The sequence below is a fragment of the Corapipo altera genome, unplaced genomic scaffold (genome assembly GCF_003945725.1).
Source record: "Corapipo altera isolate COAL_440 unplaced genomic scaffold, ASM394572v1 53, whole genome shotgun sequence".
NCBI classification, from domain to species: Eukaryota; Metazoa; Chordata; class Aves; order Passeriformes; family Pipridae; genus Corapipo; species Corapipo altera.
The window spans coordinates 7,625,037-7,640,784 of NW_020884900.1; the positions used below are offsets into that span (position 1 = coordinate 7,625,037).

Here is a 15,748-nt window from a genome sequence, read left to right on the forward strand (position 1 = left end):
CACTGACTGCCTTAGGCTTTATGGGTCTGGAGAGACATAAGTTATTAACAAAGAGTTATTAAATTTTTATCAGTTTTATAACGCAATGTAAATGCCTTCTATGAATCTACATTGTATTCATTATCATTTAAAACGTTAATTAAGTCAAAGTTGCATTTAATTTAGTTCTAAATGCGCCTTTGGGAGGAAGCTTTTAAAAACAGCTGCAGGATTGAGAAGCTCATTGATGCTGGGAAGTTGTTAGTAGCACTTTTCAGGATAGGTCCCCCAAATTGATTGCCATTTTGAGTCTTAGCTAATTTGTGTGGATGTTATTGGGCAAGGTCTCAAATTAATATTGAACCAACCAGAGCAGAAAACTATCAGCTCATGCTAATCACAGAGACACTTTGATATGTAATTCCTGTTCCTTTTAAATTATGTCAAAACTAAAAATTTTGATTTGTAAAACTTGTACATCTCATACTCTTGTGTTGAAAGATTGGGGGTTTTTTTCCATTTTATATCCTTATTGTTTGTATCCTGTTATAGTTCAAGTGAAAACATATTCATTGACTTGGAATATTGTCCTTCAGGTTCATAGAAAAAAAATCTTCTGGCCTAGGTCTTCTACATTTCATGTAACCTGAAGTTACTGTAATATGTAGATGGAGGTACTCATTGAAGTATAAAACAGACCACAATACAGTTTCAACATATAAAGTGGAACAGAGTTCACTATAAAAAAAGCCTAGAATAAAAGCTCTTGCATAATGTATGGGAGTGTTTTTAATTTTGATACATTTTGATAAAAACAGAAGAAAGCAGGAAAAAATCAAATACAGTGGTTCTGTCACCTGATTATTCCATTGAGATCCTTAGCATATTTAATATATGCATAACTTTATTCAGGTGAGGAGTCACATTAGCTATTGTGTGACCACCTATATACATATTATGTGATTCATACTTTTAGAACTGAAAGCAGAGGAAACCAATGTATTTCTTATATAAACTAGGAGAATCTATTGAAATAGGAGCAGAAATCTTCAGATTTATCAGAGTAGGTCCAGCAGAATGGTTTAGCCCCTAGTCCAGAAACCAGAAGTAACTTGCAAGACAATTTTTTCTGGGTCTTTACTGAGTACCCAGAACCTTCCCAAGCATTTGTGTATGCCAGGATGCATAACCGCATGAATTTTCTATGTTCTGTGTGAAAAGAAGAGATTGTTGTCACATAACTCCAGATGTGGCTCTTGAAGTGCCACAAAACAAGCACCCATAATGTATCATTGCTTTGATTGGGGTTATAGTAGACAGGAGGGAGTTGAACAGAATGTATCATAGATATATTTATTTCAGTATGTAAGTTCTTAGCTGTGTTGATAATATACTTTTAAAATAGGTTAAAGTTCAGTCATAATTTTGCTGTTTGAGATTATTCACCAGCCTTTGTTAGCATTCTTTTTTTATAATGCTATGATACAGCTTTCCTTGTGATATTTTATGTATTATTGAATCCTGTAATGCTGTGATTCACTTATTATCCAAGATTTTCCAAAACATAATGTGTACTACCTCACACACACATGCTTCACTGATACTGATCAGATCTTGTTAGCACGGTACGATTATTCTTAAAAGGAAGAGTGAAAAAAGCGTTATTACTGTGTAAGATGTGCCAGTGTTATCTGGTTAAATACTCCTGTGTACGTTTTAGTTTGACTGGAAATTCTACCTAGGCAAATGTGAAACAAAAATGTCACAAGGCAAAGATACCACTCTTGACTGTGCCACTAGCTTACTACATGCCTGTAGTTCTTTTTCCACCCAGAGACTGAAAATATTCTCTATATATTATGTTACATTTTGTGCTAAGAAGTGCTTTACATTTTGAAGTCCTGAATATAAGCCTGATTGTCCTTTTGACATAGTTATTCCCCTGAAGAGGCCAATTTTTGTGTCTTCTGATCTTTGCTGAAAAAGGACATAGATACACAGCAAGGAGGAGAGGAAAGTGAAATAGGGTACATGACAGAAAGAAGTGGCAAAATTACCATGACTGCCTTGCTGCTTAGGGACATTTTGAAAGGGGATACTATCTGAAAGGGCAGGGATAACTTCTGTTTATCTGCATCAGTAGAGAAGAATCTCTTATGCCATATTTTAAAAATCATCTGCAGTTTTTAGCTGCTTCTGAACTTTAATTGGAATGCAGACCTTGTTTACTGCTGAAGGAAATCCAAAAAATCATTATAGCATCTTTGATCTTTGTCATGCAATTTCCTTTGTTCGTTCTAGCATGAAAGATTTTGCTTGCACAAAGCATGTTACTTTCTCCATTCCCATGTTCCTGATGTTATCTTCACTTTCTAACTCAGTGGTGTTATGTGTTCTCTGACACGGCATGTCTGACAATATGGAGAGAGATTTTACATCACCATATGATATGGAGGAAGACTGGTAACATGAAATGAAGGCTCTGTTTTTGAGCAAACTCTTGCCAGAATGAGGTGTGCCATCTAGCAGTGGAGATGGTTTATTCTAAAACTAGACCTTTTTCTATAGTACTTACATGATCCCTTATGGGCTGTACTGCTTGGACTTTCAGTAAAAATAGCAATCGTGACTTATGGAAAATAATTTAGAAGTCAAGATAAATACACTTGCCTAGCTAGTCTATCAGCTGATAGAACCAAGACTCTAGAAAATAATAAAATCAATTGCAAGTTTTGAGCCTAATGTAGAGATGATGCTTATTCCTGTTCCATGAGTAACATGCGTTAAACTCCATAGTTGCAAACTGACAGCATATTTCATTAGCAGGCATTTGTCCATAATAATTTTTCTTTTATTCATGCTGTACATCTATTAGAATTATTCCTGATCTACTGAAACATGCAAGGACTGCCAGGTTCTCCGTGACCAGTCAATCACAAGATGGTTGGCAGCAAAGTGATACAGTATTTATTTAGAATTGCAGGGTGTGAAAATGAATATAATTCATATGACAAGACAGCAGAAGGGTAAAAAGAAGTGAGATACAGCACTGAAGAGAACAGGATGTACTTTTCTGGCTTCTTCTACAAATTGTCCCTTACTATATATGGGGGACCTGTTTCCCAGATTTTCAGATGACATGCAAATGTTTCTCACAAACAATGGACTTAGACTCCCAACCATTCTTGTGTTTTGTCTCTTTTTACATGCAAAACTACTTTTTCACTTGGTTCTGAATAAAACCAATAAGCTTTCCAATGTCAGGGCAAGCAAAAAATGAGCAAAATATATTTTACTGAACTCTTGGATGCTAAGAACTGCTTTTGATATTCCACAGAAAAATATTACATATTTTCAGAGTACTACTCAAATTAAATTTTAATTGTCAACAAATGATGTTTTTTGTAAACTGAGACTTGAAAGTATTTTTCATTTAATTTTACAAAGAAAAAATTTGCTGAAAATTAAATCAGTTTTCATTTGCTAAAGACCTAAATTTTTCAATAGGTCTTAAAAGATGGATTTTTTTTCACCAAAACTTTTTGTTTTCTATAAAAGAGTCATTCTAGGAAAAATGAATATATATATATCTGTATATACATATGTAAAGCATTGTATGTATTCATTGTATGTATTTTGATTGTTTGTATTGGAGAGTCTCACTGCCCCAAGTAACAAGGTAAAACTTCTTGATTTCTTCACTCAGACAAAGGAGAAAAGATGAGGGAACAGTAGAGTTGGGACAGATGTCAATCTCAGCACAGTTTCTGTAACGGTAATGACAGTACAAATATTGCAGAGACTGGAATCAGTAAAGTGATCCTACCTATCTGACAGGATTCTTCCATACAAGGAGTCCAACATACAGGCATCTTACACTTTGGAGAGTTACATGACTCAGCAGAGGCCTTTGGTTATGTTTGGAAGAGATATAGATGAACAAACAATTTACAGCATCAGGGAAGACTCAAGCCAAGAATCTGATCACGTAGTCTAGGTTTGTCTGACATTACATCGGTCTGAAATTCTGTAAGAGCAGGAACTGGTATTCTTTTAACCCATTGACACCAGATTGTTCTGTTTGTTGATTTATGTAATATGAATTCTGTGCCATATCTGCACTTCAGTGTGTCATTATCATGTAATTCTACCATTCTTAGAACTCCCTACACCTAAATTTGCCGCTTTCAAACATTAATGCCACTTTCAAACTTTAATTTTTGTTTTGGATTTCCCCTGTTACCACCACCACATGTAATTTTTTATTATAGGATGGTCTGTGGAATACTTTCTGCCTTTCTGTCTTTTCTGAATAATCACTGAAAATACTATCTCCTACTTGAATTAAAATGCATACTCTGTTTTTGGATTCATGATTTCTAGTGTTAGTATGTCTAGTAGCTGATCAAACTTTAAAGGTCTTTTTGATTGGCTGATTGAATCTTTGAATGCTGCAGCTCATTCATCCATAGTTTTACTGGTACCTCTCCTGATAAATAGATGGTGAAACTCTTGGTTTTGCATTTAAAATTGTAGCTTGAAGGAATGCAAGGATCATATCTGTAGGCTCATATATTCAGGCTCAATACTCAAGTCCCGCATACTCCTCCGGAAATATCCTCAAATTGAACCTTGGGTTCCACAGATTTCCTCAACAGTATCCTTCAGTTCTGCCCATAAGGAATATAAAATATGTCAAAATATGCATTTGGTTTTAATCTGCCTTTAGCATATGAGTCTTTTGTCTACCCTCCTCTTTCTTCTCAAGCAGGACAAAATAAAACCCTCAGAGGCAGAGCTCCAAGCAATTTGCTTTTGGAAGATGACTTTCTTGACAGCTGTCAGTGTCCCCTGAGCATTGGATTTCTGGATGCTTTCAGTATCTGACTCTCAAAACATCTGGCAGAAACTGTATTTCCAAATATATTGGCATCTTGTGGCATTTGTGGTTGATATAGTTACTTTCAGGATAGTAACTGACCTGTAAATCTTATTGAATTTTATGCATCCATTTTTTCTTTGTTGGAGAGGGTTCCTCACCTCCAGGTGATTGTGGACTTTATTCTGTAATTGGTGTGATAATATAACAGAAATGCTGGCAATTCAGTGTTTTCCTGCAGAAGTGTCTTTCCTTTTTTTTTTCTTCTTTTATCAGTCTTTCATCCTTATCATGCTACCTTCTTTGAAAAGGGACATCACTTGTATTTAATTTTATACTCACAGACTATAAGTGATTTCTGTGGTATAACACTGAGCACACCAAGTATTCTGTAGGACAAAGCTAAGTAACTTGAGCAGCTAATTCAACACTTTGACGATCCTGTTTCAAAAATTCTCCATTGCCTGCTTTCCTCTCCTCTTGTTTCGTTGCATTGGGTGCTAACAGTGAGGGTGCTGCTGCTAAGTTACCTTCTCTTCTGCTGGTAATGTCCATAGTCTCATCAGGGTTTGGTTAATGAAACCAGAAGTACTTAGCCTGATGCAGTTATGTTGGATTAAGTTTACTTTCTAAAGCTGTTCCTTGTCATGAACTAAAAGAGGTTGGCATTGCTCTGTAGGTTTAGTAACAAAGCAAAAACTAAAAGGAAAAAAAATATATAATTTCATTTTTTTTAAAGAAGATGAATATCAATTTAGTTTGGTAGATTCAGTATTATTTTCTTTCTTTCTCCATTGATAGCCTGTGTACTTTCATACCATTATAGTTTGTCTTACATAATGTGAGATGACACGCTTTCCCCTCTTGCAATAGTTCAACCCTAACTCCTGCAGAAATTTCAGAGTTATCAGTACAGTATTTTTTTAGTGATAGAGAAATTATCAGAGGGAATTTGTAATGGACAATTTTTTATTTTGTATGGAAGTATTTTGATCCTATTTAGGTTGTATTTGAAAAACAGGATCCATCCTTTTGAGTATTCTTTCCGTTAGAGACCAAAATGATGTTGTAATTAACATTGTTATTAATTATCACCACTGGATTTCTTAGCTTATGCTTTATTTTCCACCTTATGAAATTGCTAGCCCCGGCTTCCCCATAGGAATTGATTTCAGCCAAACGACTGTAAGCTTTGGCAGAGATGGGAGTATTAATTTTTTGTGGTTCTTTTGCAGATACAGTAGACATCACATTTTCTTTCTTCTTTTTCAGTTATTATTGTGTTGTTTTACTTTCCTTGTTTTACCAGTGTTTACATAGAAATTATGTACTATACTCCCCTAAATTTCCATAACAGTTAATTATATTCCATCTCTATTTTTGCTATTGCTATTTTTGCTATTTTTTTATAGATTTAATCTTAGTTATTTATATCTTGTGTTTGTTTTATATTAATATATTTAACAGGTGTTATTGGGGGTTTTTTGTTGCATTTGTTCAGAGCAAGAGAAAAGCGCTACAAGAATGAAATACATTGTAGAACTCACTGAAGTAGGGAGCACTTAGAAAAAAATATACTCATTTCTTAGTGTCATGAAGAGTATTTAACTGTATATCTGTAAGTGATAAAACCAGCATATGTAATAATAGGCTTTTTAATACCACAGGTTCAACCTATTTGATTAATTTGAGTGCTTACCCTATGACTTACAATAGTTTGCACAAAATAATTTCTGTGTCAGCAGTTAACTTTCCCTGCTTTTATGAAAGCCATACTTCAGCTAATAGTGTATTGTTAAACTGCAACCAGTGTGCTAAAAATCTCCTCCATTAATAACATTTCTATGTATAAGAACAGCTGAGAAATACTGCTCTATATTCATGCATAGATTTGAAGACAGAAAAACAGCAATGGGGCTTGAAACTCGCTGTAACCAGCAGGTGGTGGTGCTGGATTAGAAATCAGTAATGACTGAAAAGCCTGCAAGAACTTCACTGTATTGCTTTGCTGAGGAAACAATTTAATTTTAAAAAATTGTAATATTTCAGATGGTCCATTTTAACTATATAGAATTTTTTCCATAAAGTTACGTACAGTGTAAGTGCTTGTATCTAGAACCAGTGTGTACATAAATATGCACAGCGTTTTATAGTTAGTTTACATATGAAATGATATTATGACCTCACAGGTAACAGTCATATGAAGACTCCATTCCAGAGGAATATTATACCTGAACCTGAAAGAGTATTGGGGATCACTGAGTCTGACCCTATTGATGCTTAACAAATGGAAGTTTTTCCACTGATGTGGGTGAAAGCTGGATAAGACTAAAGATAAGAAAGCCAGAGTTAAATGTCAATATTTCAGTTCTTCTTGTTCAGAGGCACAGACACCTCTACATCCTTTTAACAAGGGTGAACACAAGCCAAAAGGGAAAAGAAATTCAATGGTAGCAAAGCTTAAAAGTTAAAAAAAAATATGAAGAAACCCCCAATTTATCACTGCCATATTAATCAATAGTTAAAAAAAAAAAAAGCAAAAACAACCTTAGCCGCATCCTCTCAATTGTGTTTTCAGAAGTAAGACAACTTACTGGAAGAACTAAAAAAAACCAAAACAAACCAAAACCCCAGCATTTAAGAATACAAGGGATTTATAAGAAGTTTAGGAAAATCTTTTCTCAGATGCAGTGCTGGCAGGGACCTAGTATGTCTTGTCAAGAGCAAGGTAGATAAAAGTTATTTCAGTTTAAAAATTTAGGATATGCAGGTGGGAATTGCTCTGAAAATGTGTATTGTTAAGATAAATTGATACTTTTGATTGAAAAACAAAATAATAATTCTAATTAGATTTCTGCAGGATGAAATCTACACATCCCAATGTTCGCAGGAATAGCAAGACTAAGCTTAGATTTGTGGAGTCTGCATGTAACTATTGCTTTCCTGTGCACTGAAATACTCACTCTTCCTGACACTCTATGCAGTAAATACACAATTTCTAATCCCAAGGAGCAGAGTAATCCTGTGCTTACTTTTAACCTTAGTTACTTCTAGTTATTGCATGTTTTTCTCTGAATTTAATGGAGCCGAGGGAGTGTAAACAGTAAAGTGATCATAGGCACAATGGTGAGTAGCCTTTCAAATTTTGATATTTTTTAATAGTAGCTTATATTTTGCCCACATATAGAACTTCACTGTTTTCAGCACTGACTGATCAGATTGTGAGTGTGTTTAGTCACAAAGGGGAAACTTCCTTTACTTTCTAAAAACTGGAGGGATTCCTTCTATAGTTTAGCAGAACTGCTTAACTACAACCTGCCCTTGCTAGTGCTGTAACTTCTTCCTCCATGTCCCTCAACAGTTGGTGTCAAAATGCTCTCTGAGGAAATAGGACAAAGGGCAATATACTTTGGATTGCTATATATTGAAACAAGGATAGCCTATGACACTGCACTGAATGTTACGATTTGTTCTGTGTTGCTGCTCTGAAAGACTCTCCCAAAGATGTGCCTTTTGGCTTTACTTGCCTTGGGGAACTGTCAAAGGATCACTCATAAGCAAATCAGTGTCCTTTAATTGACACTGTATTTTTTTTAAGGAAGGAAAATAGAAACAGAGAAATAAAAAGGATGTTGAAGTTATTCAGTGTTAAGAAGACAGACACACTTTCATGTCTAATTAAAAAAAAAAAAAAAAAAAAAACAACAAAAAGACCCCTAAACATTGTAATAACAAGTCACTCTTATCATATGAATGTAGTATGATTTTATTAGTGTATTCCAAATATATTTTCCAAACAGCAATAGCAACCTTACATTCTTATACTTGCTAGATATGAGAAAAATTAGAGATTAACAGCCATGTTTTCAGATAATTTGGTCACCTGAATTTTAGCAAGAGCTATAAGTAAGGAACTCCATTAAAACAAAATTGGCTGCAAGTGAGCAACCCAAGGCTGTGTAACAGATCAGTGATAAAACTAAATCCCAGTCATGAGTTTCCCAGTGCTCTGCTTGTAGCCATAGGATCATCAGGTAGTCTGTTAAAAAGTTAGCCTGTGGCTTTGAGCAATTCTTTTGTACTTTGCTTCTGCTAGACACAGGAGCTGGAGCTCTAAAACTGAAGTTCACAACTGCTTGTGACACAGTAGGACACACAGGGTCTGAACAGCTCTTTCCTGACACACAGGAATAACATTTTGCTGTTGCTCCTCCTCCGTGTTCAGAACAGATTGTTATAATGGAGTAACATAATTTAAAATTTGACACAGAATATTTACACTTGCCATACCTAGGAGACACTTGATGTTTGTCTGGACAACGGACTCCCATGAACACAGATCTACAGTTTAGACACATCTCCATTCCCTTCACCCTTTCCTAAAATAAACTTTATCCAAATAGTATTCTGTATGGTACAACATGTGGAGAAGTCAATTGGACAATTAAATGGACAGGGGGAAAAAAGTCCACTGATGCTTTGCTTTTTTTCCAGCTTTTCGTTTGACGGTTTCCCAGTAATACAGTGACTTGAATAAACAATTACAGAGTGAATCATAATTTGAAAAGGCAGTGGGGAATGAGGACTAAAAATCAAGAAAAATGTATGAGGGAATATTAAAATCTGAAACAAAAAGGATGTTCAAGGTTCAATGGACCTATGACTTAGTCTAAATATAAATTGGGATTGGATTAGGAATTAAATAAAGTAGCTTTTTTTTCTACTGTGCACACTTGTCAGGGGAAAGAGAAGATGTTTGTTATGTACAAATAGTATCATATTGTCAGTATACTTCTGTATGGGAACAAGAAACCAGATCCATGAAATCTGAAGCCTTTCCTCTCTAAATGGCACAAGCCAATTGTTAAATGCTGTATATACGCCGTATGTATAGGAAAGATTTTCTTCCTACATATACAGCATATGCATGAGGTATGAACAGCTCCTGATCTAAAGTCTGCTGACATATGTTTTGTCTGACTTCAGTGGATTTCAGATTAACCACAATCTGAACAGACTTAAACCACTTCTTTGCTTGCTGAATTCCTAGTAACAAAGAAGTGATAACAACTGATACAGCATTCATAATAGTTATGCTCTTGAATTAAATAGGAGGAGCAAAGAAAAAACGTTAAATTTCTGTGGTAACCTGAGGGAGTTGCTCTACCCCTAAAATAAATTCAGTTGGTGTAAATCCATATCCCAGACTTTTTTCACTGAAAGATTCAAGTTAAAAGTTTGCTGGTTTTCAAACTTCTTTGCAGTCTGTCTTTCACTCTATGTACATGTTACCCCAAAAGCTCAGGAACTGAAAGTTTATAATGGTTTCACAGAATACCAGAGCAGCCATCTAGAATACAGAACAGGATCCAGCCTAGCAACATTCCACATTTTCAATTAAAAAATGTCTTTTTTACAGCATTCAGGGAAAAGCAAAGGTGAGGAATATATCTGTGGCTGTTTCTTTTTTTTTTTTTTTTGTTACGAGAAGAATAAAGACTGAAAGACCATGTATATATTTTGTATATACAAAACATAAGCACTGGATACTAATAAAAAAAAAAAAAGAAAAAGTAGACCAATGCATTTGTTTTGCAGTTTTATGTGGCTTTAGCCAAAAGGTGCAAGACTAGGAGAAAAAAAAAAAAGAAGCGTTTCTTGGGCTGCACTGTTTCAAAGAGAATGTCTCATGTAAGCACCATTCAGTGTTTGCAAAATGTTCTGAGATGATGCATTCTTGACATTCTCAGATCTTGATGTTTTCTTATCTGCTTCAGGTGGCACACTGCAACTAAAAGCCAGCCTCACCTGCTTTTCTAATGGTACTAGTATGTGGAGATATGCAGCATATTTCTTTTCTCTTTGTATTAAAAATCACAATGAAATGCATTTCCCTAATTTTGTAATGCACATAGAAACCCAAACAGCAATCCTGTTTCATTTGAATTACAATTTCAGACACTAAGCAAAAACAGCTCTGCAGTTTCTAAAATTAACATTCTTGTATCTCATCAAGCACCATTATATTGCAGTTTCTAGTCAATGATTTCATTACATCTGTTACCACCGAAAAAATCAAGTAAATTTGTAAACTAAATAGTTCATTGGCATAAAGTGATTTTTAAAAGGGGTGAATAATGTTTGGGGTTTTTTTCTAGCAGATAACAAATATTGTGATTAAACCATATTTTAATAGTATGCTAAACTCCAACCCCAACTGATTTGGCACATTTTCTTTTCTGAAACTACCTTTGATAAGAAATGCATTACAAACTCATCAGTTTAGCTTCCTGTTAACAAAGAGACAGCAGCCGTCTGGATTATTCTAGATCCGCAGTGAAACTGCCACACTATGTATGCTCAAACTAAAGCTGTGTAAGTTTGACAAGGGGCAGATGAATCCAGGAGTTATTGTGCAGGGGTTTAAGTCTATGCGGCAGCTGACGGTTGAAATAATCATCTATACATCGCTCTGAGCTAGCTGGGGAAAGGTTGAAGCTGTATATTTTCAACATATCTAGCCTAATGGTTAATCTGTTGTCTTGTACAGGGGGTGCTGGGTGGAATCACAGCAATAGCTGACAGTTTGGAGGAATTGCTGTGGGTATTTTCAGTTGCCTGATTCACAAAGTGGTAGGTAGCAAAGTCTAAACAGACTTTTCGTTGAATGAGGGAAGTCATGCTCACTGTCACTCCCATCAAAAGAACTCTGGTAGCCAAAAGCTCAATCAACATATTGATTATTTGCATTTAATAATACAGGGCTGCAGCTTGTCTTCACCCCCCACCCTGTGAAAGCTGAGCCAGATTGCAGAATGGTGACTGCTCCTTTGGAGGTCAGCTGGGAAAATGTTTAGGAGAAAGAGAACAGTTAAGTTGGGGGAAGAAATAAAATATTTCTTCAAACCAAGATAGTTTAACTGTTAGAAACGCTCTCTGTACTTCTAGTGCTGGATCTGGCATATCTGCACAGTGACAATGCATTACTCACTCCAGAGATTAAGGGGGTGCAGCATGAATTAGACTGAAACAAAAATGAAGTATCTGCAAGTGACAGCTCTGGCTGATGGCTGACTATGAAGGAAAACACTGTGCTAGTGTCTGGTGAAAAACAGTGCTGAAAGCCTAGCAGCTGATAGAGATGGGAGAGGAAAGGAGTAGTGGGTATCGGTGGTGGTTGTTTAGAATGTCTGGTTTTGGTCAGGATATTTTTTCTCCTTTAAAACACATTTTCATCTTCCCTTCCAGGCAAATCATGCTGAAGCCAGTTTCAGCCATTTTGTTGAAAGCAATGTACTGGTATTCTGCCTTGTTACATTTAAATTAAAGCTCAGCCCAGTTTTAAGTTATGGCAAGTGTATGCTCACAAGGAATAAATAGAGATTGCTATAGGCATTAGATTAACTACATTGGTTGTTTTAAAAATGTTCAGGGAGTTGCAGATTGCAATTCAAATTATCTTCATTATAATAAATAAAATGTATAGAAATAGAAACAGGCATGATGCTCTAATGCAGTCTGTAGGCAAGTGTATATTCATTGAGCTTGAAAGGGAGTTCCTGAGGGTGGGAGTAAGGAATAGGAATATCAAAATACCTTTACAATTGCATTAATATCCCACATCTTATAGACATTATTTTAATTCTCTAATGGTAACAGGTTTCTTGGGCAAGTTCTATACAGCATTTACTAAAAGTAGGTACTGTTCACTCAGGGTGCAATTAGAAAATACTACAGAAAATGGAATGTCTTACCCTTACTCTACTCTTATCCTGTTCCTTATTGTTTACCATTCTTGGAAAGCAGTTGAAAATTTGCTCTCAAAATGACCAGTAAGTGTCTCTATTCTTAGGTACAATACTAATGCCTTACGGATTCACAGCAAGTGTCCTGAACAGTTCTAAGGAACTTGGGCAGAATAAAGAATGCAGGCATCACACTCGTCCTGTGATCATATGCATTGAAAATAAAGTCATATGTTGTATTGTATAAAAAGAAATTAATCTAACTATGAGTAGAAAAACAGTTCTCTTTCAGTAGACTCACTGGTGCTAAACTCATCACATACTTGGAAGAGAACCCTTGTGGATTTGGAGGCTGTGGTTTGACATTGCACAACAGTACAACAAATTACCCCAATCCAGACAGTTTGATTGCCAAACCTAGAGAGGCAGTGACAAGATGTAAGGATGTATTTAGTTTCATATAACTAACAGCAGTCTTCACTTCCCAAATATGTTTTCTGTGGAAATCAGCCCACACAGTGGTGCAAGAACCCAATCAGATTTTAAAGAAATTATTAATAAAAATCAACTGCTTTTGCTGAACAACAGGGTGCTATTTAAGTGGTTTAGGTTCTGCACATTATAGTACATATCTGGTGAAGTGACAGCGTTGGCCTGTGTTTCTCACCTAATTGTGTAATACTGCTTTACTCTGAAAGCACTGTGCTTGCACACGTAGTTTACTGTGTATCCTGACATGCCTGTCTTTGGGGCACAGTGTGCATGCACAACTTGACAGTAACATTTACAATGAGTAACCAGTTTTATTCTTCTGTGGTAAGAAATATATAATTGTAGGAGGAACAGAGAAAGAGATTATTATCTCTATGAAACATGAGATATTCAGATATTATACTATAATCCTTGCTTTTCAAGATGGAGTAAAAAGACATGAGCCATAAACTCTTGGAATAAGAAAGAAACTTGTCCTATATACAAGATATTTCACAGTTATCCACTATGGGGCTTCTTTGACTTTCATCTGAAGTAGCTGAGCTCTTGTCAGAGGCAAGAAGCTAGAAGTCATGGAATGAAACCAGTAGTTAGAACTTTTAAATCTGGAATAATTTGACTGAACAAAAAAAGGCAACTTGTTATCCCCATGCTCAGTGTTTTGCTTTTCAGTAATAGTACCTGTCCACACTGTTGGAAATAAGGGGAAGTAGGTTATGTTTTAAGCAGCTCAGTCTGCCTTCATGCTGAACAAGATCATGTGGGACTGTTAAATATGATGCCAAACACCAGATATGAAGCCATTACCAAAAGACAAGTATTTTTGTTCTGATTCATGCTGTGCCACTGCAAGCACAAAATCTTGGGACATCTTGCTTGTGTCTGCATGGAATATTCCAGAAGATGTACATTTTTATGGAACGTTATTGCTTAATGGTGACGTCTGGTATCTGAAACCATCACTTAGTGAACTCCAGAAGAGGCTGTAAAAAGATTATGAAACAACTTGATTGGGGGTGGATAAGCTTACTAAGTTTTGGTCTTCTTCCATTGTGTGTGAAGATACTTTGATGCAGGCATGTAGATTTTTGAAGATTATTGCCAATATTACTATCTATACTTTAAAAAAAGAACTGAATTGATGCATATCTTCAAATACATGCTTGACCAGTGACTTGTGTAGGGAGATAGGTCTCTGCAGATATATTTTATCATCTGAAAATTGTTTCACCAGAGGAATATAAAAAATAGAAGTACAAAATTTGACAAAACCTCAGAAACTGAGGAAAAATCAGTAATTTTCAAGTAGTGTATCCAATATTATTCACAGTGGGGTTTTTGTGACAGTTTTCCTAATCAAAGATATATACTCTCCTCTGATGATTTAAAATATATGTGGACTGTGATGAGTATGCATTATTGTTATTATACTCTAAATGTTACTACTATTAGTAAAAAGCAGAGTAACATTGTGAATCAGACTCTAGTTCTTTCCTCCCTGATTTTTCTATCTGCCTCAGTCAGAGTAGTAGCAAGCCATCAATTCAGAGGTCACTGAATTAAAATGGATGCTTTATTACTAGCGAGTTGAACCTTGTTAAAAAGTACCTTCAAATGACTCTTGTAATTCCCATAGACCCACTTTTTTTGCAAGAGAGACAGATTTTGTGCTTGAAGAAAAATGGCAAGCATAGGGGTGCTATTTACTTATCTTTCCTGTTACCAGATGGTGTTTCTAGCTGGTAAACTAGACAAAGATGCCAAAAAACATGCCAACCTCCTCAATTACTTTGGAGCCACTAACTGCTCAATATTCTCCATACAATCTTTAAGGCAATTGAAACATATGGAAATAATACTGCAGGTTTATCAGTCCACCAACTACTCCCCATCTAACCTCCTTACTTCATAATGCATAACTAGATATAAGATCTTACTGACTCAATAATACACCTTCTTCTCTATACTATACTCATTCAGAATGAAACAAGCATTCAAAGAAAACCTTATTGCATATTTTTACCAGAAAAACATTTTTTTACTGTTTTTTACAGAGGGTGCCATTTGTTTGGGGGGAAGGAGGGTTATGTGTTTAATTAGCTTTGATATATTAGCAATGGAAGACTAAGAATCACAGATAACTCCATATTTAGGAAATCAGATTTTTTAATTTTCTTTACAGAGGTGCTATATATGACCTTCAGAAATTTATGGTATGCAGCACTGCTGAATAGCCAACACTTTTAATGTAGATACCTAAACATCAGTTTAATTCCATAAGTATGCCTGCACAATTTTGAAGTGTTGACCTTACGTTTTCTATGATTCCTTATTTATTTTAATAGCAGCAGAGTGCTCTACCTCCCCTGTCATTTTCAGTGCTTTCAAAGAAATAAACATCTTCCACACCTAGTAAATCTCTAAGCCTTTATCAACATGTGGGAAATAAGTGTTACCTCAGACATACTTACTCTAGGATGAGATTATTGCTTAAAGGTGATAATATTGTGGAATAATCCTTTTATAAGTATTCTTTTATAAAAAGACTTTTTCAGAAAAGAAAGACAACCTTATGAAAGCTGCAGGAATAAATCTCTGTTTCTGCTTTTGGAACTGCTACTTTAGGCTTTAACATCTGTATTTCCATGTAATA

The 15,748-nt window shown here is 35.4% G+C and overlaps 1 protein-coding gene across 37 annotated transcripts in view; it reads left to right on the top strand.

Annotated features, from left to right (window-relative positions):
• KCNMA1 (potassium calcium-activated channel subfamily M alpha 1) overlaps positions 1–15,748 on the top strand; it is a 462,597-nt gene that overhangs the window by 374,512 nt on the left and 72,337 nt on the right. The gene's annotated exons all lie outside the window — the stretch shown is intronic.